A 26270-nucleotide genomic window follows, 5' to 3' on the forward strand; every position below is an offset into this window, starting at 1 on the left:
AGCAGGCGTGCTCCTGAGGTCGGGCCGCAGGCGGGGGCTCCCGAGGTTGGTGGCGGGGGAAGCTCCTCCTGAGGCGGTGTTGGCACCCCAGCCGGAGGGGCTGCTGAAGGCTTGAAGAGTCGCTCCTCGAAGACGCCGAGCTCCTGCAGCTGGCGTTTGGACGCCCTCTTAGCGATATCGTCGGCTTCCTTGTTCGTGCCGCGAGGTACGTGCTGCAGCTCTAGGCCCAAGAATTGTTTCTCCATCTTGCGTACCTCTGCTAGGTATGCCTCCATGTGTTCATCCTTCGGCTCGTACACTTGGTTGGAGAAGTTGACGAGGAGCTGGGAGTCGCCCTTGATGGTAAGGCACTTCACTCCTAAGGCGGCCGCGGCCCTGAGGCCGGTGATCAAGCCTTCGTACTCCGCGATGTTGTTGGAGACCTTCTCGCAACGTTGGAAACAGAGCTGCATGGCATAGTAGAGCTTGTCTTGGGTGGCCGAGATGAGCACGGCTCTAGCCCCTGCTGAGGGAGTCCCGGATTAAGGGGTCCTCGGGCGTCCGGCCTAATATCCATGGGTCGGACTGATGGGCCGTGAAGATACGAAGACCGAAGACTATATCCGTGTCCGGATTGGGCTTTCCTTGGCGTGGAAGGCAAAATAGGCGACCAACTATGAAGATTCCTTCTTATGTAACTGACCCCATGTAACCCTAGATCTCTCCGGTGTCTATATAAACCGGAGAGCATAGTCCGGATAGGACACATTCATTACCATATATTCACATAGGCTAGACTTCTAGGGTTTAGCCATTACGATCTCGTGGTAGATCAACTCTTGTAATACTCATATTCATCAAGATCAATCAAGCAGGAAGTAGGGTATTACCTCCGTAGAGAGGGCTGGAACCTGGGTAAACATCGTGTCCCCCGCCTCGTGTTACCATCGATCCTAGACGCACAGTTCGGGACCCCCTACCTGAGATCCGCTGGTTTTGACACCGACATTGGTGCTTTCATTGAGAGTTCCACTGTGCCGTCGACGGAAGGCTCGATGGCTCACCTTGTCATTAAAGACAACATTACTGCCGAGGTAGTTCTGGCCCCGGGCCGAACCCTCCGGCTGGGCGACTTCACCATGATCGCCCGTTCGGCCGCGGAGCCGACGGTGACCTCTCGGGCCATCGAAAATCCCCTTCACATCAACTTCGAGCACTCCAAGAAGATGGATCCAGTTGAGTTCTCATCCTTAAATGAGCTCCTAGATCGCATCGCTGCTTTGGGAATCGCCACCGACTATGATCAGATCGGGCCTAAAACCGATCAGGGAGAAACCGAAACTCCGGCGGTGACCCACCAGATTGCGGTAGTCGTTGAGCAGGAGGGCGAGTCCTCTTCTATATTGAAGACGGACTATGTTCGGATCGCCATTCATGAAGAGCCGGATACTCACCCGTGAAAGGATGCAACCAGCCCTCCGAACATAGCATCAGACGGCGGTCCCAAACGATCAGAAGATATTCCGGAACCCGGACTGTCCAGTCCGAAAGATCGTCAGATTCCGGCCAATCAGTTAGGTCGAGGTTCAGATTTAATTCCACCCACCCACCCGGATATAGAGGCTCTCACGAGAATAAACAGCAGTCTCAGGAAAAGATCCACCACTTCTGGGCCAGATTCCTCCATGTCAAGGACAAGGTAAAAGATTGCCGTGATGAGGACGCAATATCGGTGTTCTGCAAAAATTGCGCGGACGAAGGAATCCTCAACGCCATCAATCGCCGCCGCATACCGAAATTTGCTGACTTAGCAACCATCGTACAAAAGTACTGTGCGATGGAAAGCGCCTGGGAAACTCGGGCAGCTCGCTGGGAACCACCAGCCCCAACCCAACTCCCCCTACAGGTGAAAAGGGCGTACCCTCGTGGCACGCCCAGTCCCACAGTCAAAAAACACAAAGCTGCCATACAGCACGGCACCGTTGTGGAGGGGTGGCTCGATGGCCCATGCAAAATACATGCAACAACAGATACTGTGGCAACCCACAGCCTTAGAGCATGTTGGATACTACGACAGGTAGCCAAGAGTGGCAAGGACATCCTTATAAAGGACGCCCCAGAACAGTACCCCCCAGAAGATGACGACCCAAGAGTATTGACAGTCTTTGAGACATTCACTTCAAATAACAAACGCAAACGGGCACTTCGCGAGCTCAACGAAGTCTGCCAAATTGCTGTAATAAACCCATGGAACGACACGGCTATAACATTCAACGCCGGTGACGAACCAAAGTACAGAACAGTACGAGCACCAGCCGCATTAGTCCTCAGCCCCATCGTGGATGGGTTTCGACTCACCATGGTCCTCATGGACGGTGGTAGCGGACTAAATCTCATTTATGAGGACACACTCCATAAAATGGAAATAGACAGGAGCCGCATCAAACAAAGTAACACAACCTTCCGGAGAATTATTCCTAGTCGGGAGGCGCGATGCGCGGGCAAAATCACACTTGACGTGGTATTCGGCACGCCGGAGAACTATCGGTACGAAGAAATAACCTTCCAAGTGTCCCCTTTCAGCAGCGCATATCACGCCTTATTGGGGCGGGATGCTTTCACACGCTTCCAAGCTATACCTCACTACGGATATATGAAGCTCAAAATGCCCGGACCAAACGGTATAATCACTCTCGTTAGTGATCAGGACATAGCACTCCGCGCTGAAAACAAAACCGCATCCCTGGCCCTGGAAGCGCTATCCGAAGCCCTCGCGGCCGAAGAATTAGCTGCACTACACTCCACAGTGGACAGGGACGATGTGATCCTCGACAAACGCCCCAAATCCACCTCATTCAAACTAGCAGAAGAAATAGTCAAATTCCAGGTCCACCCAACGGACCCCAAGAAGACAGCATCTATCTGAGCTCAACTGACACCAACAGTTGACGCCGCACTACGAGAGTTCCTGCGCGAAAACTGGGACATATTTGCCTGGCACCCTCCAGATATGCCAGGGATCCCACGCAAGTTGGCCGAACATAGCCTCACCATATTAAAAGGATTTAAACCAGTCAAGCAAACACTGCGACACTTTTCCGAACCCAAGCGACAAGCCATGGGGGAGGAGCTAGCCAAGCTCATTGAGGCCGGATTCATTAGAGAAATCAAGCATCCGGACTGGCTGGCAAACCTAGTGATGGTACCAAAGAAAGATAAATCCTGGCGCATGTGTGTCGATTTCAAGGATCTCAACAAGGCTTGCCCTAAGGATCCTTTTCCCCTTCCCCGCATTGATCAAATCATTGACGCCACCGCAGGACACGACTCACTGTGTTTCCTCGATGCATATTACGGATACCATCAAATGAAAATGAAGGAATCTGATCAAGCTGCAATAACATTTATTACCCCATACGGGCCATTCTACTACAATACTATGCCCTTCGGGCTCAAGAACGCCGGCGCGACATACGAACGCATGATTCAAACATGCATGGAGAAACAGATCGGCAAAACGGTAGAAGCTTATGTTGATGACGTCGTCATTAAGACTAGGCATGTCGAAACACTAATAGACGACTTACGCCTCACATTTGACAACCTCCGAGCATATGACATTAAGCTCAACCCGGAGAAGTGCGTCATCGGCGTCCCCGCTGGAAAACTGTTGGGCTTCATAGTTTCCAATAGAGGAATCGAAGCAAATCCGGCTAAAATCCGAGCTCTGTCACAGCTAGCTACACCAACAGACCTCAAACAGGTCCAAAAACTGGCAGGGTGCGTGGCAGCACTAAGCCGCTTTATCTCCAGATTAAGAGAAAAGGCACTCCCACTCTATCGCCTCTTGCGGCGCATGGATAACTTTGAATGGACAGACGCGACGACTGCCGGACTGGAGGAAATAAAGACCCTCCTAGCAAGCAATCCAATCCTGGCTGCACCAAACGCAGGCGAACCCATGTTGCTATACATACCGGCAACACATCAAGTGGTGAACGCCGTGCTCGTCGTCGAACGAGAACAGGACGGACACAAATTTCCGCTCCAAAAGCCGGTATACTACGTATCCACCATCCTCACACCATGCAAATCCCGGTACCCTCACTATGAAAAGATAGCATATGCAGTCTTCATGGCATCTTGAAAATTGCGACACTACTTTCAGGAGTGCTCGATCACGGTGGCTTCCGAAGTGCCCCTCAATGATATAATCAACAACCGGGATGCAATAGGCCAGATTGCCAAATGGGCCATTGAGCTCCTGCCATTCGACATCACGTACAAACCACGTCGAGACATCAAATCCCAGGTACTGGCTGACTTCGTCGCCGAATGGACAGAGGCCGAACTCCCTAAAGAGTACGGCGCATATTCCAACTGGGTGATGCATTTTGACGGCTCCAAAATGTTGGCAGGGCTGGGGGCGGGCGTCGTATTAACGTCCCCCACAGGAGATATCGTCCAGTACGTACTCCAAATATTATACACAGACTCCAACAACGCAGCCGAATACGAGGCCTTGCTACATGGCCTTCGGATGGCCGTATCAATGGGCATACAACGCCTGGAGGTGCACGGGGACTCAAACCTCGCAATATCCCAAATTAATGGATACTTTGATGCCAAAGATCCAAAGATGGCAGCTTATCGCAATGCCGTCTTGAAGATGTCGGCTCGATTCGAGGGACTCGAATTTCATCACGTCGCCCGCGAAAGTAATCAGGCGGCAGACGTCCTTGCTCACATCGGCGCTAAGCGCGACCCCATCCTACCTAACATCTTCCTCGAAAGGCTCTTTAAGCCATCCGTGGTGTGGCAAGGGGGAGACAGCAACGACAGTCCCATTCCGAACACAAACACAGATAGAGAACACGCCGACGTCATCGGAGGCTCAGCCACTGAAATAACACCATCGGCCCACCTCATCATGGCAGTAATTGCCCCATGGACCGAAGCATTCCTGGCCTACCTTAATAGGAAGGAGCTCCCAGAAGATCAGAACGAGGCTCGCCGCATCGTCTGGCCTTCGAAGGCCTATAAAGTTCACGAGGGAGAGCTCTACAAGAAAAGCACCACCGGAGTCCTTCAAAGGTGTATCTCTGAGGAGGAGGGGCGGAAACTCTTGGCAGAAATTCACACCGGTCTCGGTGGGCACCACGCCGCAGCCCGGGCACTTGTTAGCAAGGCCTTCCGGACAGGATTCTATTGGCCTACGGCCCGGGCTGACGCACAGGACCTCGTCAAGCGATGCGTTGGATGCCAACTCTTCGCCAACCAAAGCCATATGCCCCCAACTGCCCTACAAACAATCCCCATTACATGGCCCTTTGCGGTCTGGGGCTTGGACATGGTTGGACCCCTTAAAGGGGGAAGCCATAAGAAAAAATATCTGCTGGTCATGGTGGACAAATTCACCAAGTGGATAGAGGCTAGACCAGTTAAAACGGCCGAGTCCGGACCGGTGATCACATTTATATCTGATGTGGTGCACCGTTATGGTGTACGACACAACAACATCACTGATAACAGTTCCAATTTCATAGCTGATGAGGTGAAAACCTGGTGTGCTAATCTGGGCATTAAGCTCGATTACGCCTCTGTCTACCACCCGCAAACAAACGGTCAAGTCGAGCGAGCTAATGGTCTTATTATGAGCGGCATCAAACCCAGGCTAGTGCGTTCTTTGAAAGAATCAGACAAACACTGGGTCGAGGAGCTTGACTCCGTACTTTGGGGGCTGTGGACCATACCCAACCGTACTACCGGATACACACCTTTCTTCATGGTGTACGGTGCAGAGGCTGTATTGCCCTGCGATATTATACTTGACTCACCTCGAGTGCGTATGTACAAAGAGAAAGAGGCCAAGTTGGATCGGCAGGACAGCCTAGACGCCCTGGAGGAGGAGCGCGACCTTGCCAAAGCCCGTTCAGCATTTTATCAGCAGCAAGCTCGAAGATATCAAAGCAGAGAAGTACGGGCCAAGACTTACAATGTTGGCGAACTCATTCTATGCTTGCCGGAGAAGAAAAAGAACAAACTCAAGCCCAAATGGGAGGGTCCCTTCATAATTGACGAAGTTCTTACCGGAGGAGCGTATCGTCTTCGTAACGCATCAGACAATCGCCTAGAGCCGAACCACTGGAACGCGGCCAGGCTCCGAAGGTTCTATGCCTAGCGCCGAACTCTTTGTTAGTCTCCTTCTCCCCTATAGTTTCCATTACTTTTTCTCCCTTTTACACAATTCCTTTTTTTCGCTTTAAAGCTCTCATTCGGCTTGACCGAACACTGCTGACGTACGAATTTTTACATATGTACGCCCATCATACCTAGGGCCTTCTTTAACAGAAGCTTAGTAATACTATTTTCTGAGCATCAAGCTCATCATACATACGCGTTCTTCCCGTATGCCTTTTCTTCACCATTATATGCATCGATATGACTTAAGTTTTGGCCAAGCTGGGTTGCCTGGCTCCTGTGCTTACCCCTACGTTCCCGATTGTTCGGCTATGCAGTAAAGGGAGAACCTCTGTGATTGTTACTGCCGGGTTATCCAGATATGTACCTCAGACTGGGTGAAGCCGAAAGCTAGCGTTCTTAAGGGAATATTCGGTCGGTGGATGAAAAATACTCTTTGCACTCACTCTATTGTGAACCCCCAGAAGCTATACACACTGTGATTTTTACATCACAATTCGGACATGTCTACTAATGCATGCACACCCAGGGAAAGGAACCCTTAACGGAACTATTCTCCCTGGAAGATGTTTCTTACAATCTCAATGTAATATAACATAACTAGCCGGATACAACTTGTCTGTTCAAGCAACTATGACCCCTATGCCTAGTTTTCCAAGCATACCCCGGTCTATTCGGCCGCGAGGGTATTCGGAAACACTCCGCACCATAGAGTCTGGAGGTTGAAGCGAAAAGGTCTACCATGACAAATGATATACAATTCAGCAAGAATTACATAGGGTAAGGAAAGTACATAGTCATTGGGACTCAAACACTTCCTTCTCTATACCGTCCAACAGGCGGTCTAACTTACAATCCTTTTGGGAATATTTGGCGGCCACCTCTACTTGGTCATACACTAAACTAACGGGAATTTCTTCCCCATTCGACCCTAGCGGTCCGACCCGAGCCATGTGATTAGGATCAAGCTTGGTATACCGAGTTTTCACCATGGCCCAAGCTTCTCGCGCACCCTCTCGACAGGCCGATATCTTCCATAATCGGATACGCCGCCGCGCTCCTTTGAACAGCTCTACAAGCTCCTCCATACTTCCTGGAGGGGAGGCGGATGGCCATAAGGCCTTGGCAACGCTCCGCATGGCCAGCCGAGCATGCTCGTGCACCTGCGACAGTCTTTGCAGCAGATCATCAGCTGATCCAGACACCTCCTCTTCAGGACGGCCCGTCAATATACCTGCAATCATAATTATATCAGTTCTATCTATCTCCGAACTACTTTAACAATAGTTCGGACACATACTGAATATGCCGCCCCGCAGCTTCTTGTTCTCCTTCACGGAATCGGCTAGCTGGGCCCGCACATCCTTCAACTCTTCGCCTAGCTGGGTTTTGCAATCCTGGAGCTGGTTTTTCTCAACAATGGCCTGCTTCAGCACACATTCGCCCGCACCATGTAGCCTCTTGGCTTCTTGTTCATTCGCTTGCGCGACTTCCAGTGCCTCTTTGAGTTCCTCTAACAATCATGTCATTATATAGGCAGGACCGTTAGCATTAATGGCATATGATTATATTTTCTCGATGGAGGGGAAATTACCAGGCGACGCCTTTTTGGACTTTTCCAGTTCGGCGGTAGCAGCATTTAGCTGCGCCTGACATTGTTCCAGCTATTGGGTCAGCAGGTTGTTCTTCTCTATAAGAACCTGGTCATACAATGGTCCTTAAATCAGTTGTACCAACTGCTTTCACTCCTGGGGGCTACGGGTATATGGCTATCCTTTTTTGACAAAGAAAACTTACCTGCACATCTGTCAGATATTGCCTCGTGGCTTTTCTAAGCCCGTCTCGAGCAGCTCGGATGTATGCATCGCCCGAGCTAAAGGCATTAAATGCCTTGTCTGAGAACTTCGAGTCTCGTAAAACAGCTCTGCAGCGCCGATGATTCATGGCGCTCTCTACTTCCGAGTTGGTAACAGACATATTGTCCGAACCCTCGGCCGAAGGGCAGTCCGGCTTCGTTCTTACATTGGCTCCCATCTCCCCGACTGGATCTAAATCTTGGTTGTCGGGAGCGCGCCGGCCGGACCCCCGGACACAGTTCGGCGAACCTTTTTCCTGCAATCAAACAGGCGCATAGGTCACAGTTGGACACGGCCACTGAAAAATATATTTATCTGTACCTCCTCGGCGAGGGCGCGGTGGTGCCTTCGCTGGCCCTCCTCTTCGAAGGCCTGCCCGGCGCAGGAACCGATTTCCTCGGTATCGTCAAACGCCTCCCCTATAGAATGCGTGACAATGCAGTGGGTGAGGCAGTTTACGAGCACCCTTTCAAAGGAGGTGTCTCTTGATTACTTACCTGTGAAGCAGGAAGAAGACCGGGGTAGTCGGCGATGATGGCCACTTCTGTGCCATCATAGCTCGTCTGGTAAAACACCCCCTCCGCGAGCACCACAAATATATCCAGATCCTCTTCAAACCCGGGATCAAGCTCCCGGTTGTGGTCCTCCGGCTGTGGGGCGGGACTATAACATCCCTCGGTGACCTTTCGCCAGTGCTGTCATAAGCAAACAAACCAGAAATTTATCAAAGGCAATTCGGAGATGGAAGGAGTAAAAACAGAGGGGTCAAGCCTTACCCAACTGGGAGGGTTATACATAGAGTACCCGTGTCTGAGTTTGATGCGAAGAAATTCCTTTTCCTCCCCTTTGAACAGTTCGGCTAATATCTTAGCCAAAGCGGCAGGGGTATCCGGACCTTTCCAGCCACAGCGAGAGGCGTCATCCTCCCCATTGTAGTGCCACATGGGAAGCCCTCTGTATTGGAGCGGCTGAACCCCTCGCGCTATGGAGATCGCCATAACCTCGATTACTGTGAGCCCGGACTGAGCGAGCTCTTTTATCTTGCTCATCAGCTGACGAACCTCCGCGCCGTCGTCTTCTTCAAGACTCCGGGGACGCCAACTGTGGCGTTTCTTCAGCGGGACGCCCGCAAATTCGGGAAGACCCTTTCAAACTGGGTCGGGAAGCGGGACGTCCTCAATATAGAACCATTCGGAGGGCCATCCATCTGGTGCCTTCCTTGGTGTGCCGGATGGATATCTGGTATCAGCGACGCGCCACACTTCGGCTCCGCCCACCTCAAATATTGACCCTTCGTGATTGCGCGGGACGAGACAGAACAACTTCCTCCACAACTCGAAATGAGCCTCGACGCCCAGGAATAGTTCACACAAAGCAACGTAACCCGCGATGTGCAGAATAGAGGCCGGAGTGAAGTTGTGCAGCTGGAGGCCGTAGTACTCCAGAAGTCCTTGGAGGAACAGATGGATTGGAAATCCAACGCCTCTTAGCAGGTAGGGGACAAAACACACTCGCTCTGCCCCAGACGGATTGGGGAAATCCTCTGCCTGAGTCCCCTCATTGAAGGAAGCTAGCCCCGTCCGAACAGGGACTAGATCTGTAGAGGGAAGGAATCCCTGCGTTTGCAACTTCTTCAATTGGCTATGAGACACAGAACACCTCTCCCACTCGCCTTTCTCTGGGCCGGGACGAGCGGAGGAGCTGGGAACGCTGGCCATGCTGGAATGGTCTCTCCTAAGCAGTCTCTGGGGATTTCTTCTGCGTAGCGCTGAATGGATCTAGGATCCAATCTCTTTAAATAGGCGCTCTTCCTTGCGTAGACGGGGTGCTATTCACAAAAATACCCATACTTTCCACATTCGCTCGACAGGACAAAGATTATTTAAAATGCGCAGAAGCCAAGGAGACGACATTGGATCAACGGCCGAATACATTACTTGGAGATCATCGAAGGAGGAACCCGCCTTGCAATGCCGAAGATAATATGTGTGCCGAACACCTCACTATTGAAGACTGGTTCAGGGGCTACTGAGGGAGTCCCAGATTAAGGGGTCCTCGGGTGTCCGGCCTGATATCCATGGGACGGACTGATGGGCCGTGAAGATACGAAGACCAAAGACTATATCCGTGTCCGGATTGGGCTTTCCTTGGCGTGGAAGGCAAGCTAGGCGACCAACTATGAAGATTCCTTCTTATGTAACCGACCCCATGTAACCCTAGATCTCTCCGGTGTCTATATAAACCGGAGAGCACAGTCCAGATAGGACACATTCATTACCATATATTCACATAGGCTAGACTTCTAGGGTTTAGCCATTACGATCTCGTGGTAGATCAACTCTTGTAATACTCATATTCATCAAGATCAATCAAGCAGGAAGTAGGGTATTACCTCCGTAGAGAGGGCCCGAACCTGGGTAAACATCGTGTCCCCCGCCTCCTGTTACCATCGATCCTAGACGCACAGTTCGGGACCCCCTACCCGAGATCCGCCGGTTTTGACACCGACACCTGCGCCCTGACGTACGGAGGCGCCGTCCAAGTACATGACCCAACCATCTGGTGCTTCGCTCCCTGGCGAAAGGGAACAGTCCTCGCCTGCCTCGGGCCCTGGAGCGTTGGTCCACTCCGCCACGAAGTCGGCGAGCGCGGCACCCTTGATGACCCTGGTGGTGCTGAACTCTAGCTGGAATGCCTGTAGTTCTATGTTCCATTCGGCGACCCTTCCCGCAGCATTGGGGCTCCGGAGCACCCTCTCCAATGGGTAAGCTGAGACGACCTTAATGGGGTGGCCTTGGAAGTAGTGACGCAGCTTGCGCGAGGCAACGAGGAGCGCGAGCAATAGCTTCTGTGGCATGGGGTAGCGTGTCCGTGCGTCACATAGCACCGTGATGACGAAGTACACCGGGTGCTCGACGAGGGCGGAAGTGTTGGTGGAGTCCGAGACCTCCTGAGGCAGGGGCGCTTCCTGAGGCTGGAGGGGCCTCAGGAGCCCTGTCGCCTGTCGGGGCAACCGCAGCCTCAGGAGCACCGGCTTGTGGAGCCTGGTCATCTGCTTGCGCTGTCGTGGCTTCAGGGGCGTAGTTTTGGTGTTGCATCATCCCGACCGGATGCATGGCGTCGTGTGGCAGGCTCTTGGCCCGGTGCTCCTCCCGGACGGCCACCAACGCTGTGCTAGCAGAATGAGGCGTGGTGGCCAGGTAAATCACCAGGGGCTCGAGAGGACGCGGTGCCACCATCACTAGTGGACTAGTGAGGTATCTCTAGAGGTCTTGAAACGCCGCGTTAGCCTGCGGAGTCCACTCGAACGGGCCCTTCTTTTTCATCAGCTTGAAGAACAGGAGGGCTTGCTCCCCCAGCTTGGAGATAATGCGCCCTAATGAAGTCACGCAGCCCGCCAGCTTTTGCATTTCCGTGAGAGTCTGCGGTGGGCTCATCTCTTCTATTGCATTGACCTTCTCTGGGTTCGCCTCGATCCCCCTGTGTGACACAAGGAAACCCAACAACTTACCGGAAGGAACACCGAACATGCATTTCTCCGGGTTGAGCCTCGGGTCCACCCTGCGCAGGCTGGCGAATGTTTCCTCCAGATCCTGGATGAGGGTCTTTGCCTCCCGAGATTTCACCATGATTTCGTCGACGTAGGCCTCAGCGTTCCTCCCGAGCTACTGGCCTAGAGCGATGTGCATCAGCCGCTGGAAGGTTGCCCCAACGTTGCGCAGCCCGAACGGCATGCAGGTGTAGCAGTACACCCCACATGGGGTCAAGAAGGCCGTCTTCTTGACGTCCTGTACCGCCATCTTGATCTGATGGTAGCCCGAGAAGGCATCTAGGAAGCACAGCAGGTTGCACTCGGCGGTGGAGTCGATGATCTGATCAATGCGTGGAAACGGGAACGGGTCTTGAGGGCAAGCCTTGCTGAGGTTGGTGAAGTCGACACACATGCGTTCCTTCCCGCCTTTCTTGGGCACGACGACCAGGTTTGCCAACCACTCTGGGTAGCGCACCTCGCGGATGACACCAGCTTCTTGCAGTTTGCGGGTCTCCTGGACGATGAAGGACTGCTTCTCGGTGGACTGCCGCCGCGCCTTCTGCTTCACCGGGCATACATTAGGGCACACCCTCAGGTGGTGATCGATTATCCCCCTCGGAACCCCGACTAGCTGTTTGGGCTCCCAGGCGAACACCTCCTTGTTCGCGCACAGGAAGTTCACCAATGCCTCTTCTTGGTCTGGGGCGAGGTCAGCACCTATGGTGAAGGTGGCTCCCGAGGCCCTGTCCTCGTCGACCGGTACCTGCTTCGTCTTAGCCCAATCTTGAGAGAACAACTGCTTCTTTTTGGCCGGCGCAGCCCCCGAGACCTCAGGTGCCCCTGCCGCTTTTGGCCGTGCGGCAGTTGCGGCCCTGAAGGCGAGCTTGAGAGCCGCCAGCGCCTCCTTGGTGTCTCCAGCCACGGTGAGGACGCCGCTGCTTCCCACATTCTTCATGAGGTTGTAGGCAGGGTGAGTTGCCGCCATGAACTTGGCCAAGGTTGGGTACCCGAGGATGGCGTTGTACGAGAGACCGATGCGGGCGATGTCGAAGTGGATGAGCTCGGTGCGGTAGTTGTCGCGGGTGCCGAAGGTGAAGGGAAGGCGGATTTGCCCCAGGGGGCAGGTGGAGCCATCGACGACTCCGAAGAAAGGCTTGGTGGGGCGGAGCCGGCCGAGCGGTACGTGAAGCAGGCCAAAAGCTTCCACGGAGAGCACGTTGAGGCCGGCTCCGCTGTCGATGAGGGTATTGGTTACTGCCACGTTGCAGATGGTGGGGGTGCAAAGCATCGGGAGCGCGCCCGTGCCCGCGGTGGTCGCGGGGTGGTCCCTCGAGTCAAAGGTGAGGTCGGCTCTGGGTGCCGACCACCCTGGTGTAGCTCCCTGCTGTACGCGGGCGGCACCCACTTGGCGGAAGAACTGCTTGACGTGGTGGTCCGAGGGCTGTGCCTGTGAACCGCCGAGGAGGGCTGTGACAACGGGGGGCGCCGACACTGCGAAGTTTGTGCCAAAGAGACCACGCAGCTCCTCCAAGGAGGCCACAGATGACCCTGACAGGCTGAGAAGCCAGGCGCGCGGCACGCTAGTAGGGCCATGGGGAGCCAGTTGGCCATGACCTTGTCGTCGCTACCGGACGCCCAAACGGCCTTCTCGTAGGCCTGGAGAAAACCTGCGGGATCCGTCGCGCCGTCATAGCGAGGCGGCATCTCCGGCCTGAAAATGGGCGGCCATTGTACCCACCGCAAGGCGGGGGTGAAAGCCCGGAGGCCCGCAGCGCCACCGTGCACGCTCGTCAGTCCGGTCGAAGAAGCGGTGCTCGGCATGGGAGTAGGTTGGCAAGGCGAAGCGGAGGGAGAGGTGAGGCTTCGACGCACCCCTACCCGGCGTGCCAAATGTCGGATTTCATGTTCCGCAGACCCTTGAGAGGTTCAAACTCTGGGGTGCGTGCGAAGAACTCTCCCTTCCCAGTCTGCCTGCTCGATGATTCCACGGCCTAGCTCGACGAACCCAGGAAGTAAGAGACACAGCAGTTTATCCTGGTTCGGGCCACCTTGCGGTGTAATACCCTACCCCAGCTTTCTGGTGGATTGCCTCGAGGGAATGAGGATGAACTAGTACAGTGGGGGAACGGCCTCAGGAGGTGAGGTGTTCTTGAGCTCGATGAGCTGGTGAGGTGGTTTGGGTGGAATGGATCCCCCCTATGATGGTGGCTAAGTCCTATTTTTAGTGTCCTTGGTCCTCTTCCCAAATGTAGGCGGGAAGGGATCCCACAACGGCCAAATTGAAGGGAGACAACTAGTACAAGCTATCCTCACAAAAGTAGTCGTGGCCTGCAAAAGGCCCTAGTGGTGACGCCGCGGCGGGCTCCGCGATTACCTCCGTTCTGCCGTCCTGGCGGTCTTGGTCATGTTGCACCGATATGGAAACCTTTGATTGATTCCTCGGGGCCCTGCGCCTGCGCTTGCCTCCCTAGCACCAAAGAGGAAACTGCTACACTGCGCCCGCTGGCGCCCGCCTGGCCTTGGTCGTCATGGCTCATGTCATATGAACCTCGTGAGGTGCCCCTTGCATAGATATCTCCGCTCCTCGGGAGCTAGCCAAGTGAGGCCGCCCCCAGGGAGGTCTTGGTGTCGTCCCCCTCGTGAGGCTTGGCCCCTCACGAGGGTCTTGAGTTGTGGTTGCTGAAGCTGGGCCGTACCGGGCCGTTGACAGAGCCACGCTGTGGGCCGCAGGCAGGCAAGTCTGGGTACCCCTGTTCCCAGGATGCAGATAGCAAAGACTACTTTTGTCAGGATAGCATGTACTAGTTGCCCCCCTTCGAATTTGGCCATTGTGGGATCCCTTCCCGCCTTCATTTGGGAAGAGGTCCAAGGCCACTATAAATAGGACCTAGCCACCACCATAGAGGGGATCAGATCGTTTCCACCCTGACCAGCTCACCAGCTCACTCGAGCTCAAGAACACTCCTCCTGAGTTTGTTCTCTCACTGTACTAGTTCATCCTCAGCCCTTCGAGGCAAATCCACCACAAAGCAGGAGTAGGGTTTTACACCACAAGGTAGCCCGAACGAGGGTAAACTGCTGTGTCCCCTTTTTCTTTGAGTTCGTCGAGCTAGGCTGTGAGATTGGCGAGTAGGCAGACTGGGGAGGTTGAGTTCTTCGCACGCACCCTAGAGTTCGAACTTCTCAAGGGTCTGCGGAACCCGAAATCCGACATTTGGCGCGCCAGGTAGGGGTGTGCCGGAGCTTCTCTTCCTCTGGTCGATCCGCCTCCACCCCGCGGTGCTCATGGCTAACGCTCCGAGGGCTCACACTGAGCACTGGGTTGTTCAGCCCGCCTGAGCAGTCTCGTCCGCGCAAGAAGATCTCCACTCCACGCTTCTCGCAGCCCACAACGCCCAGTGCCGTTGGGCGCGGGCGGCGTGGGCCGCCGTGATACGTCTTGTCACGACCGGATTTTGGGATATAAATTCCCAGAAAAACGGCCTGTGTGCTCACCAGCCCCAGGATTACTGTTAGCTGATGAGGTACCAACTTGATACAAGAATTCCAAGCAAGGAACAAAAATATGTAGTACAAGACCATTTAGGCCTGGGAGTACAACACTTGGTTTCTAATAGTTGAGGGCGGAAGCGGTTGGAAACATCTGCGCCTATGGGACTCCATTTCCCACAAGAACAGCTGACCAGGATAACTCCTATCTTCGCGAGGCTGCAAATGTCAACACGTAGGCTCCGAGGTTGTCACCGCGATGCATACCTCCACGCAAGGCAATCTGGCCAAGACAATAGCCAGGGACAAGCCAGTGAGTACGTTTGAATGTACTCGCAAACATTAAGAACACGGGTATAATATATCCAACATACTCCAGATTTAATAGACGATCATACATCCGTCACGAAAATATACGAGAAACCATGATGCACACATATGGATAAAAATATACCAAAATAAAATACTGGGTGCCAAACGAGTGTCTGAATGACTCCTCGAGCGGAAAATGCAGAATAGTAATGCTGGTGCCAAACGAGTGTCTGAATGACTCCTCGAGCGGAAAATGCAGAATAGTAAACGAGTGTCTGAATGACTCCTCGAGCGGACAATGCAGAAATAATAATACTGGTGCCAAACGAGTGTCTGAATGACTCCTCGAGCGGAAAATGCAGAAATAATAATACTGGTGCCAAACGAGTGTCTGAATGACTCCTCGAGCGGAAAATGCAGAAATAATAATGCCGCAGTTGGGTGTCGGGGCGACACCACCTAAAGGGCTTATAAGAGAATAATCACAGTGAATATCCAGGAGGTCGAACCGTCCCAGGGATACTCAATAATATACATAAATAAATGGTTAGTCCATAATAATAAAGATCATAATCCAAAGGTGCCATAATCATAAACAATATTTAGTACAGTCGTTTCTCCATCCGAAAACCGATAATTCAGTCAAGTCGTATCTCCATCCGAATACCGTTACTGAGCTCTAGTTAAACCGTTCTCCATCCGAATACCGTTACAGAGTTCTAGTTAAATCGTTCTCCATCCGAATACCGTTATCAAGATTTAACCCAGACTGTGGTCCTATACTCAAGAACATGACTATCCAACAGGATGTATCCTCTGCAGAGGGAGTACCATTTTCCACGAGTAACGGGATTACTCAGTCCCTCGGGACTAATTCCGTCTACGGTCTTTTGATTGAAAACACGCCTGACCTGCACACACCAGCTTAACTCACCAGTGCCTGGAATCACCCACGACACCTGCCAAGCAAAACTCTAAGTGGGGAGGCTACAACCTCGACGTAGCATGGGATCACAAAATTTATACCGCGCGCAAACTGGGGAAGCTATCCCCTTCGGCTACAACCGAAAACACCCATGCCCCCGGACCGAATGACAGGCTTTAATCCGTGGCCACGGGACCTTCATCACGGCCTCTCTGTACGGTGTGTGCTTTGGAAAGGGGTTGACAACCTACTGAACCATACCCTGTCCCCTGCAGGGACAAGTGGTGGTACCGACAAAAGGAAGCTACTGAACAAGACTCGGTCTACAACCGACTCAGGTGATCCAAGTATCCACCAACAATATTACCACTAGTGAAATAAATCACCACTCCTCGAGCCTCACCATGCTATGCCGGGCATACTCGTCACAACGAGGGATTAGGGACAAGCTCGTGTCTACCCAAGACCACGACTTTCCCGCTTCCTACCGGTGTGCAAGAGAAGCTCACGAGGGCGATCCAAATCCTCAGGGTATCCATTGCTGGCCACAAACAACTCCAAAGTGCACTCATGCACGAGACTACATCGATACATAAACTGTCACTTATACTCCAAGACAAAAGGTGCTGTGATCGTATCCAAACACCACAACAAATATTATGCCAGAGTTCAGAAATGCTTGCCTTCAAGAGTATGCAAAGGATGCACTTATTGGAAGCTTTCCTTTTCCTCCAAAAATCCTATTTTGCAAAATACACAAATACAAATATTTCAAACACAGTACCAAAACCTGTCTCAAATATTTTTGAAATAAATCTTAAAATAAACTAGATGAAATTTGAGAGAGGTAGGAAAAAGAATCAACTCATTTGGAGTTTTATTTTAAAAGTTATAGCCAGTCAAAGTTTGGTCAAATCTGTTTTTAAATAAAACCAGAAAAAAGGAAAACGCTTCAGCAGAAATACGCTTACGCAGCAGGGAAAACGCACTCGGGGGTTTTGCGCCTCCACTTAAACAGAGAGAGGGCGCTGCGCGGGTCGCTGACAGTGGGTCCAGAGGGCCCACTGGTCAGGTTTGACCGTCTCCCTCCTCTCCTTTTCTGCCCGACGGGAGCGGGGCTCCGGCGATCGCCGGCGACGGACGGCGGCTCCTCGAGGGCATCTGCGGGCGGGGATGGAACGGCTAGACCGAGGCGGTCCTTTGGGTGGTTGAAGGGTCGTCGGAGGTGGAAGGAATCGCCGGCGGCGAGCTCCTCGGCGGGTGAAGGCTACGGTGGTGAAGTGACTATTGTGCTCCGGTGGTCTCCGATCGAGTTTGGGCAGCTGGGCAGCTCCGCAAGACTACGGGGAAGCTTCTGGTGGTGCTGGTTGGGCGAGAGGGTGGCCGGTTGCGACGAATCGCACCGGGGCTTGGCGGCGGCCGAGCTGGCCGGAGTTGAGGGAGACGGCCACCACAGGTCGATTCACTACGCGGGAAGCTCTACGAGGAGTGCCTGAAGTCGTGTGAGTGCTCGGAGGGGCTCGGGGACCCTTTATATAGCGCTCGAGGCAGGTTCCCGCGGTGGCAGAGGATAGGATCGCCGGCGACAGCCGTTGCTGTAGGTGCAGGGCATCTTGGCGGCGACGAACGCGTTCCGACAGGCAGGAGGATAGGCCCGAGCGATTCCTAGGGGCAGCTGGCGTGCTGGCGCGGTCTGGGCGGTGCCGAACATGGCAGAGGCTGCTGCCGACGCCGGCGTGCCGCCAAGGGCGCGGCCAGCGGCGCAGCCGGGCGCCAGAGGAATCGTGGAGCAGGGGGCGGCTAGTGCGCGGCTCGGCGATGCAGAGGGAGCCAGGGTTGGGTCGCGTCGCGTGCGGCAGTGCGGCGTGTCGGCGTAGTGCGCGCGCGTGCAAAACGTGCGCTCTGGGCGCGCCCAGAGCACGCACGGCAGGTGCTCGACGGAATGCCAGTGTGGTCTAGAGCGCGAGGGTGGAGCTGGCAAAGCACAGATCAAGGGTAGGGGTGGCTAGGAGCTCAGTGGACAAGGTTGTTGGGGCTGGGGTACAAGTCCACAATGCAAACCAGGGAGCTTGCCAAAAATGACTGTGCACACCAGGTGTTCGACAGAATGCCAGATGCACATAGGCAATTCTTGGAGTGGCCAAACTCTCCAGACCAGTGTCTCTTTAGACACAGGAGATGGTGGTGAGATTAGTTTGGCAAAAACAGAAAGTTGATAGTGCAAGTTTTGCAAAACTCCAGTTTTGGGCAGAAAGAAAAGGGGTTTAGAACATGCACTTCAAAACCTCCAATGAGCCCAATCTCCTGGACTTAAGAGTTTGGTAGGGAGGGCTACAAGTAGGAGAAAGCTCAGGGTTACTAGAGCAAAGAAAAATATGGTTGTAGTACAAATCACCAAATTGGACCAGAATGCAAAAGAGGTTGATCTACTCAAATTTTCCAAAGAACATCATTGGGTTTTTGCTTGAAGATGAATTTTATGCATCCACTGTCATCTCCAAACACTTGGAAGAATTTTTGAAGAAATATTTAAATGGGTTGCAGTGCAAAAGTGCCTACTGGACCAGATTGGAAAAATTGGTGTAGAGCTCAAAATCTCCAATGGCCAGAAGGTATCTTTGCATAAAAGTGATGTGGAAACATCACATGACATCCCCAAATTTTGGTGGAATTTTTAAAAGCATTTATCAAATGGTTGTAGTGCAAATAGGCCCCAAATGCAAAAGGAATCATTTTAAAGAAAGAAAGCTTTTTGAATAAATAAATCTTGCAACATTTAAATCCACTGATAAATAATGGTTTTATTATAGAGAGAAATCAAGTCCAACAATACCTTTGAAGGTTTCTCCCACTAGAGGCAAAAATCCAAAATCACAAAAGGTAAAACTTGACAATTGGAAAAGTTTTATTTCCTGGCAATATTTTAATAAACAAAACAAGGCCAAAATTTTGGGTGTCACAACACTACCCCCCTTAAGAAAAAATCTCGTCCTCGAGATTTGTTAAAAGTTGTTTTGGACAAGAATTGTTTTTGAAATAAAATTGCTTTTATCAATGAAATCCTCTAGTTGCACAAAAACCAAAAGGCTACAGTGAGAGGGCAATAAGTGGTGTAAAACCACAGTGTGCTACACTGGCGTAGCGTGGAAAAATCCACGGTTAGGAAAACGAGATATTTCTACTGGATACAGTAATTTAGAATAAATTCTATATTACTAAAATACGCTGGTCGCACCCGGGAGCACCGTGCTCTCTCTGGCTGACAGGTGGGCCCAGGGCCCACTGTCGGCCTCTTCTCCTTCCTCTGGCTCTCTCTTCTCCCTCGCGCGTTCTCCCGCGCTTCCTCCACCGGCGATGCCTAGCTCGTAGGGCATCAAGGCCGTACCGGGGTAGTGCGCGGCGTGCGTGCTGCCGGTGCAGCGTGCACTCACCTCGCGGGCCAGGGGCTGTCGGCACTGCTCGCGGGCTCGCCTCCGAACACCGGCGGTCGAGCGATGAGTGTCGCTGGTGGACCTCGCCCACCGTACACCGATCTCGGGCTATAAAACGATCGCGGTGCTCCTCTCTTCTTCCTCACACCCGGCCTCGCTCCTACTCCTCCTTCCTTCTTCTCCATAGCTGCTGTCAGGAGCTCGAGCCGAGGCTCCAATGGTGGAGGCAATGCCGGACTGGTATGTGGTCCTGGTGTGTGGAGGTTTGGCGGTTCTGCTGGGGTTCTCCGTGCTCCTGTGCGCGATGATCCTGGATGATCGTCGTGATGCTGCCGCACGAGTGTTAGCTCTTCGCGGTGGCGGCGATCATGTGGATTAGACGCGGCACCGGGGCTGACTGCTGTCGGAGTGCTGGGGCAGCTCGCGCTCGAATGAACACTCACAAGTCTTTCTCACTGAGACTGTGGTGTCCTCGAGTGTAGTTAGATAGGCGCAAAAATGTGCTCAGGGATTTGTAACAGTGCTCGAGGTCGAGTAGTGGCTGCTGAGAGTCTGCTGTAATGGTGCTGCGCGAATAATAAAAAAATTCTATGCCGGGAAAAATGCATATATCCGCAGTAATAACTCGGGGAAAAGAAATCTCCTCGAAGACACGTTGCGAGAGAAGAAATAATTAAAACAACACTAACAGCAGTAACACTGCTCACAAAACAGGAACTAAAGAAAGTCGGATCCGTTGCACAAAGATTTTACGAACATGCTGCAACACACAAATACAAGTACTGGGACAATAAATATATCGGAGACGTTTACATGGAAAACGGTAAAGCGACAGGGTCCTGAGAAAACGCCTCTGGCACTGGGGCACACTCCTCTTCTATCGGGGGAAGCGGGTTGACCAGACGATGAATGCGCCCTTCTTGGTCAGGCCTCAGTGGTCTGCCAATAGCGATCCGAGGATTTAAATCAGCGAGGCTCTGGAGATAACCCATTACCCGCTGAGTTAAACGCTCTTGGGCGATGACGTACTGGGCAAGGTTGGCCAGTACTGGATCTCTCTCAATGCGCCCACCGGGGAAAGATGCAACTTCTCCGGGTGCTGCACGGCTCGGAAAATAATAGTACCCTCGCTCACTGGCGTAGGGCACCGCGAATCGAAGGCGGGTGAGCGCCTCGTACGCAGCAGCTTCTATGGCCATCTGCGGAGTCGGCATGGATTTCCCCACGAAGGAGACTTCCGTGGGATCTTGGTTTGGGTAGGCGGGAGGGATGTGCACCACTGCCCAATATTTCGAGGTGGATGGAGTGATCCTCGATTTGAGCAACTCGTACTGGGGTGGACGGGTGGCACTCATAGTACTGCAGGTAAAGTCCCACAGTAATTTGACAAAGCTGCCGGGGGTTGCGTCTGGGGTTCTCAGATAAATGCTGGGGGTCGACATGGCAAGGAATGGCTGTGGGTGCTGCGCACAAAGGTGAGGGGTGCTCGGCAAGGTCACGGAGTGGCCTTTATATAGCACCGGGGCTGGGATATCTACCAGGGTAAAAGGCGACTGGCTGACGATCCTGTACTCGGGTCAAAGCCACAGATATACATATCACATAAAGGTGACGCATTACTGTGGGCGTTGACGGGGTTGGTCTAGGTGGCTGCGCCCGAGAAAATAAAAAAAATGCAATTGTACGCCAACGTACACATGCATAGCTACTACTCCAAAAATAAGAGCGCTCAAACAGACAGCATGCAACAAAAGCGATACAAGGCCACACATTACAAAGCGTAGGGAAACTAAGGCTCGATATAACTTTGAGCGACTTAGTCTACTTCGTTAATGTCCAAGTGGGCTGGCCTTGCGGACGCCGATGCTTCTCCACGGTTCTCACCGTCGGGATTTGCTGGTTGAGGCTGAGGTGCTGCAGGGTCGGGGAGATGGTGATGACCATCCCGGGGGTTGTTGGCCCAAATCCCGTTGGAATGAGTTTCCAAAAGGCGACGAAGCGCTTCTGGGGTCACCAAAGTGCTCTGGTGGATGGCTGGAGCAGACCTCAGGGGATCGATCGGGTGTCCGAACAGCACGACTGGGTTGTCGGTGTCGGGCTCCGCTTCTCTCCTCGCCGGGGCTCGGCGAACCAGCTCTCCACGAGCTGCGATCAGATCCAGAGTGACCTGGTCGAACAGTTGCTCTAGTGCGCTTACATAGCGCACCAGATGCAACAGCGCAGGATCCGTCTCGTGGTCTCCGTCGGCAACTTGGGGCGGCCTACCATACCCGTCACGACTGGGGTAGTAGTAGAACGAGCGACAGTTAACTCTGGGCGACAAGTGCCGGAGTTGAACTATAGCTTCTCGGGCTGCCAGTTGGATGGCTTGTGGCTCAAAGGAAGTTGTCCTTCCAGTGAACCTGTAGGGGCGTTCTGGCGACAGACCCCTACCGTAGATGTGCACAGTGGCCCAGTACTGACGGCTTTCACCGTACATGGGTCCTTGGTACACAACATACTCAGGAGGTTCTTCTAACGCGTAGGCACGGCGGGTGAGGTTTGCGAGCACGGTCACAAAACCTCCAAGGTTGGTCGCTGTGGTCTCATTGTGAACAATGGGGCCAGGCATCGTGGCTGGGTTTGGGGGAAAGAGGCTGTGCTGTGCCGTGGCTAGCGTGCCCTTTTTATAGGAAAAGGGGACGGAGTCTTCCTCCGCACGCTTGCGATAGAGACGGGTTGGACGTCGGTCACTGGCGCGTGATCGACGGGCTAGGTTGATAGGTTGGGCACCGTCCGCCGAAAAGGCGTCGGGTCACTGTGGAGCTACCTTACGCGGGAAGCTTGACCGGGGTCAGGCTAAGGTCTGATGGTTTGGGATAACCTGGGTTTATTGACCTGGCTAAGATAGGATTAGCCAATGGTCAGCCTGGCTCTGATACCAAGTCTGTCACGACCGGATTTTGGGATATAAATTCCCAGAAAAACGGCCTGTGTGCTCACCAGCCCCAGGATTACTGTTAGCTGATGAGGTACCAACTTGATACAAGAATTCCAAGCAAGGAACAAAAATATGTAGTACAAGACCATTTAGGCCTGGGAGTACAACACTTGGTTTCTAATAGTTGAGGGCGGAAGCGGTTGGAAACATCTGCGTCTATGGGACTCCATTTCCCACAAGAACAGCTGACCAGGATAACTCCTATCTTCGCGAGGCTGCAAACGTCAACAGCGTAGGTTCCGAGGTTGTCACCGCGATGCATACCTCCACGCAAGGCAATCTGGCCAAGACAATAGCCAGGGACAAGCCAGTGAGTACGTTTGAATGTACTCGCAAACATTAAGAACACGGGTATAATATATCCAACATACTCCAGATTTAATAGACGATCATACATCCGTCACGAAAATATACGAGAAACCATGATGCACACATATGGATAAAATATACCAAAATAAAATACTGGGTGCCAAACGAGTGTCTGAATGACTCCTCGAGCGGAAAATGCAGAATAGTAATGCTGGTGCCAAACGAGTGTCTGAATGACTCCTCGAGCGGAAAATGCAGAATAGTAAACGAGTGTCTGAATGACTCCTCGAGCGGACAATGCAGAAATAATAATACTGGTGCCAAACGAGTGTCTGAATGACTCCTCGAGCGGAAAATGCAGAAATAATAATACTGGTGCCAAACGAGTGTCTGAATGACTCCTCGAGCGGAAAATGCAGAAATAATAATGCCGCAGTCGGGCGTCGGGGCGACACCACATAAAGGGCTTATAAGAGAATAATCACAGTGAATATCCAGGAGGTAGAACCATCCCAGGGATACTCAATAATATACATAAAATAAATGGTTAGTCCAAAACAATAAAGATCATAATCCAAAGGTGCCATAATCATAAACAATATTTAGTACAGTCGTTTCTCCATCCGAAAACCGATAATTCAGTCAAGTCGTATCTCCATCCGAATACCGTTACTGAGCTCTAGTTAAACCGTTCTCCATCCGAATACCGTTACAGAGTTCTAGTTAAATCGTTCTCCATCCGAATACCGTTATCAAGATTTAACCCAGACTGTGGTCCTATACTCAAGAACATGACTATCCAACAGGATGTATCCTCTGCAGAGGGAGTACCATTTTCCACGAGTAACGGGATTACTCAGTCCCTCGGGACTAATTCCGTCTACGGTCTTTTGATTGAAAACACGCCTGACCTGCACACACCAGCTTAACTCACCAGTGCCTGGAATCACCCACGACACCTGCCAAGCAAAACTCTAAGTGGGGAGGCTACAACCTCGACGTAGCATGGGATCACAAAATTTATACCGCGCGCAAACTGGGGAAGCTATCCCCTTCGGCTACAACCGAAAACACCCATGCCCCCGGACCGAATGACAGGCTTTAATCCGTGGCCACGGGACCTTCATCACGGCCTCTCTGTACGGTGTGTGCTTTGGAAAGGGGTTGACAACCTACTGAACCATACCCTGTCCCCTGCAGGGACAAGTGGTGGTACCGACAAAAGGAAGCTACTGAACAAGACTCGGTCTACAACCGACTCAGGTGATCCAAGTATCCACCAACAATATTACCACTAGTGAAATAAATCACCACTCCTCGAGCCTCACCATGCTATGCCGGGCATACTCGTCACAACGAGGGATTAGGGACAAGCTCGTGTCTACCCAAGACCACGACTTTCCCGCTTCCTACCGGTGTGCAAGAGAAGCTCACGAGGGCGATCCAAATCCTCAGGGTATCCATTGCTGGCCACAAACAACTCCAAAGTGCACTCATGCACGAGACTACATCGATACATAAACTGTCACTTATACTCCAAGACAAAAGGTGCTGTGATCGTATCCAAACACCACAACAAATATTATGCCAGAGTTCAGAAATGCTTGCCTTCAAGAGTATGCAAAGGATGCACTTATTGGAAGCTTTCCTTTTCCTCCAAAAATCCTATTTTGCAAAATACACAAATACAAATATTTCAAACACAGTACCAAAACCTGTCTCAAATATTTTTGAAATAAATCTTAAAATAAACTAGATGAAATTTGAGAGAGGTAGGAAAAAGAATCAAATCATTTGGAGTTTTATTTTAAAAGTTATAGCCAGTCAAAGTTTGGTCAAATCTGTTTTTAAATAAAACCAGAAAAAAGGAAAACGCTTCAGCACTAATACGCTTACGCAGCAGGGAAAACGCACTCGGGGTTTTGCGCCTCCACTTAAACAGAGAGAGGGCGCTGCGCGGGTCGCTGACAGTGGGTCCAGAGGGCCCACTGGTCAGGTTTGACCGTTCCTTCCCTCCTCTTCTCTTCTGCCCGACGGGAGCGGGGCTCCGGCGATCGCCGGCGACGGACGATGGCTCCTCGAGGGCATCTGCGGGCGGGGATGTAACGGCTAGACCGAGGCGGTCCTTTGGGTGGTTGAAGGGTCGTCGGAGGTGGAAGGAATCGCCGACGGCGAGCTCCTCGGCGGGTGAAGGCTACGGTGGTGAAGTGACTATTGTGCTCCGGTGGTCTTCGATCGAGTTTGGGCAGCTGGGCAGCTCCGCAAGACTACGGGGAAGCTTCTGGTGGTGCTGGTTGGGCGAGAGGGTGGCCGGTTGCGACGAATCGCACCGGGGCTTGGCGGCGGCCGAGCTGGCCGGAGTTGAGGGAGACGGCCACCACAGGTCGATTCACTACGCGGGAAGCTCTACGAGGAGTGCCTGAAGTCGTGTGAGTGCTCGGAGGGGCTCGGGGACCCTTTATATAGCGCTCGAGGCAGGTTCCCGCGGTGGCAGAGGATAGGATCGCCGGCGACAGCCGTTGCTGTAGGTGCAGGGCATCTTGGCGGCGACGAACGCGTTCCGACAGGCAGGAGGATAGGCACGAGCGATTCCTAGGGGCAGCTGGCGTGCTGGCGCGGTCTGGGCGGTGCCGAACATGGCAGAGGCTGCTGCCGACGCCGGCGTGCCGCCAAGGGGGCGGCTAGTGCGCGGCTCGGCGATGCAGAGGGAGCCAGGGTTGGGTCGCGTCGCGTGCGGCAGTGCGGCGTGTCGGCGTAGTGCGCGCGCGTGCAAAACGTGCGCTCTGGGCGCGCCCAGAGCACGCACGGCAGGTGCTCGACGGAATGCCAGTGTGGTCTAGAGCGCGAGGGTGGAGCTGGCAAAGCACAGATCAAGGGTAGGGGTGGCTAGGAGCTCAGTGGACAAGGTTGTTGGGGCTGGGGTACAAGTCCACAATGCAAACCAGGGAGCTTGCCAAAACTGACTGTGCACACCAGGTGTTCGACAGAATGCCAAGTGCACTTAGGCAACTCTTGGAGTGGCCAAACTCTCCAGATCAGTGTCTCTTTAGATACAGGAGATGGTGGTGAGATTAGTTTGGCAAAAACAGAAAGTTGATAGTGCAAGTTTTGCAAAACTCCAGTTTTGGGCAGAAAGAAAAGGGGTTTAGAACATGCACTTCAAAACCTCCAATGAGCCCAATCTCCTGGACTTAAGAGTTTGGTAGGGAGGGCTACAAGTAGGAAAAAGCTCAGGGTCACTAGAGCAAGGAAAATA

The sequence above is a fragment of the Triticum aestivum genome, chromosome 1D (genome assembly GCF_018294505.1).
Source record: "Triticum aestivum cultivar Chinese Spring chromosome 1D, IWGSC CS RefSeq v2.1, whole genome shotgun sequence".
NCBI lineage: Eukaryota > Viridiplantae > Streptophyta > Magnoliopsida > Poales > Poaceae > Triticum > Triticum aestivum.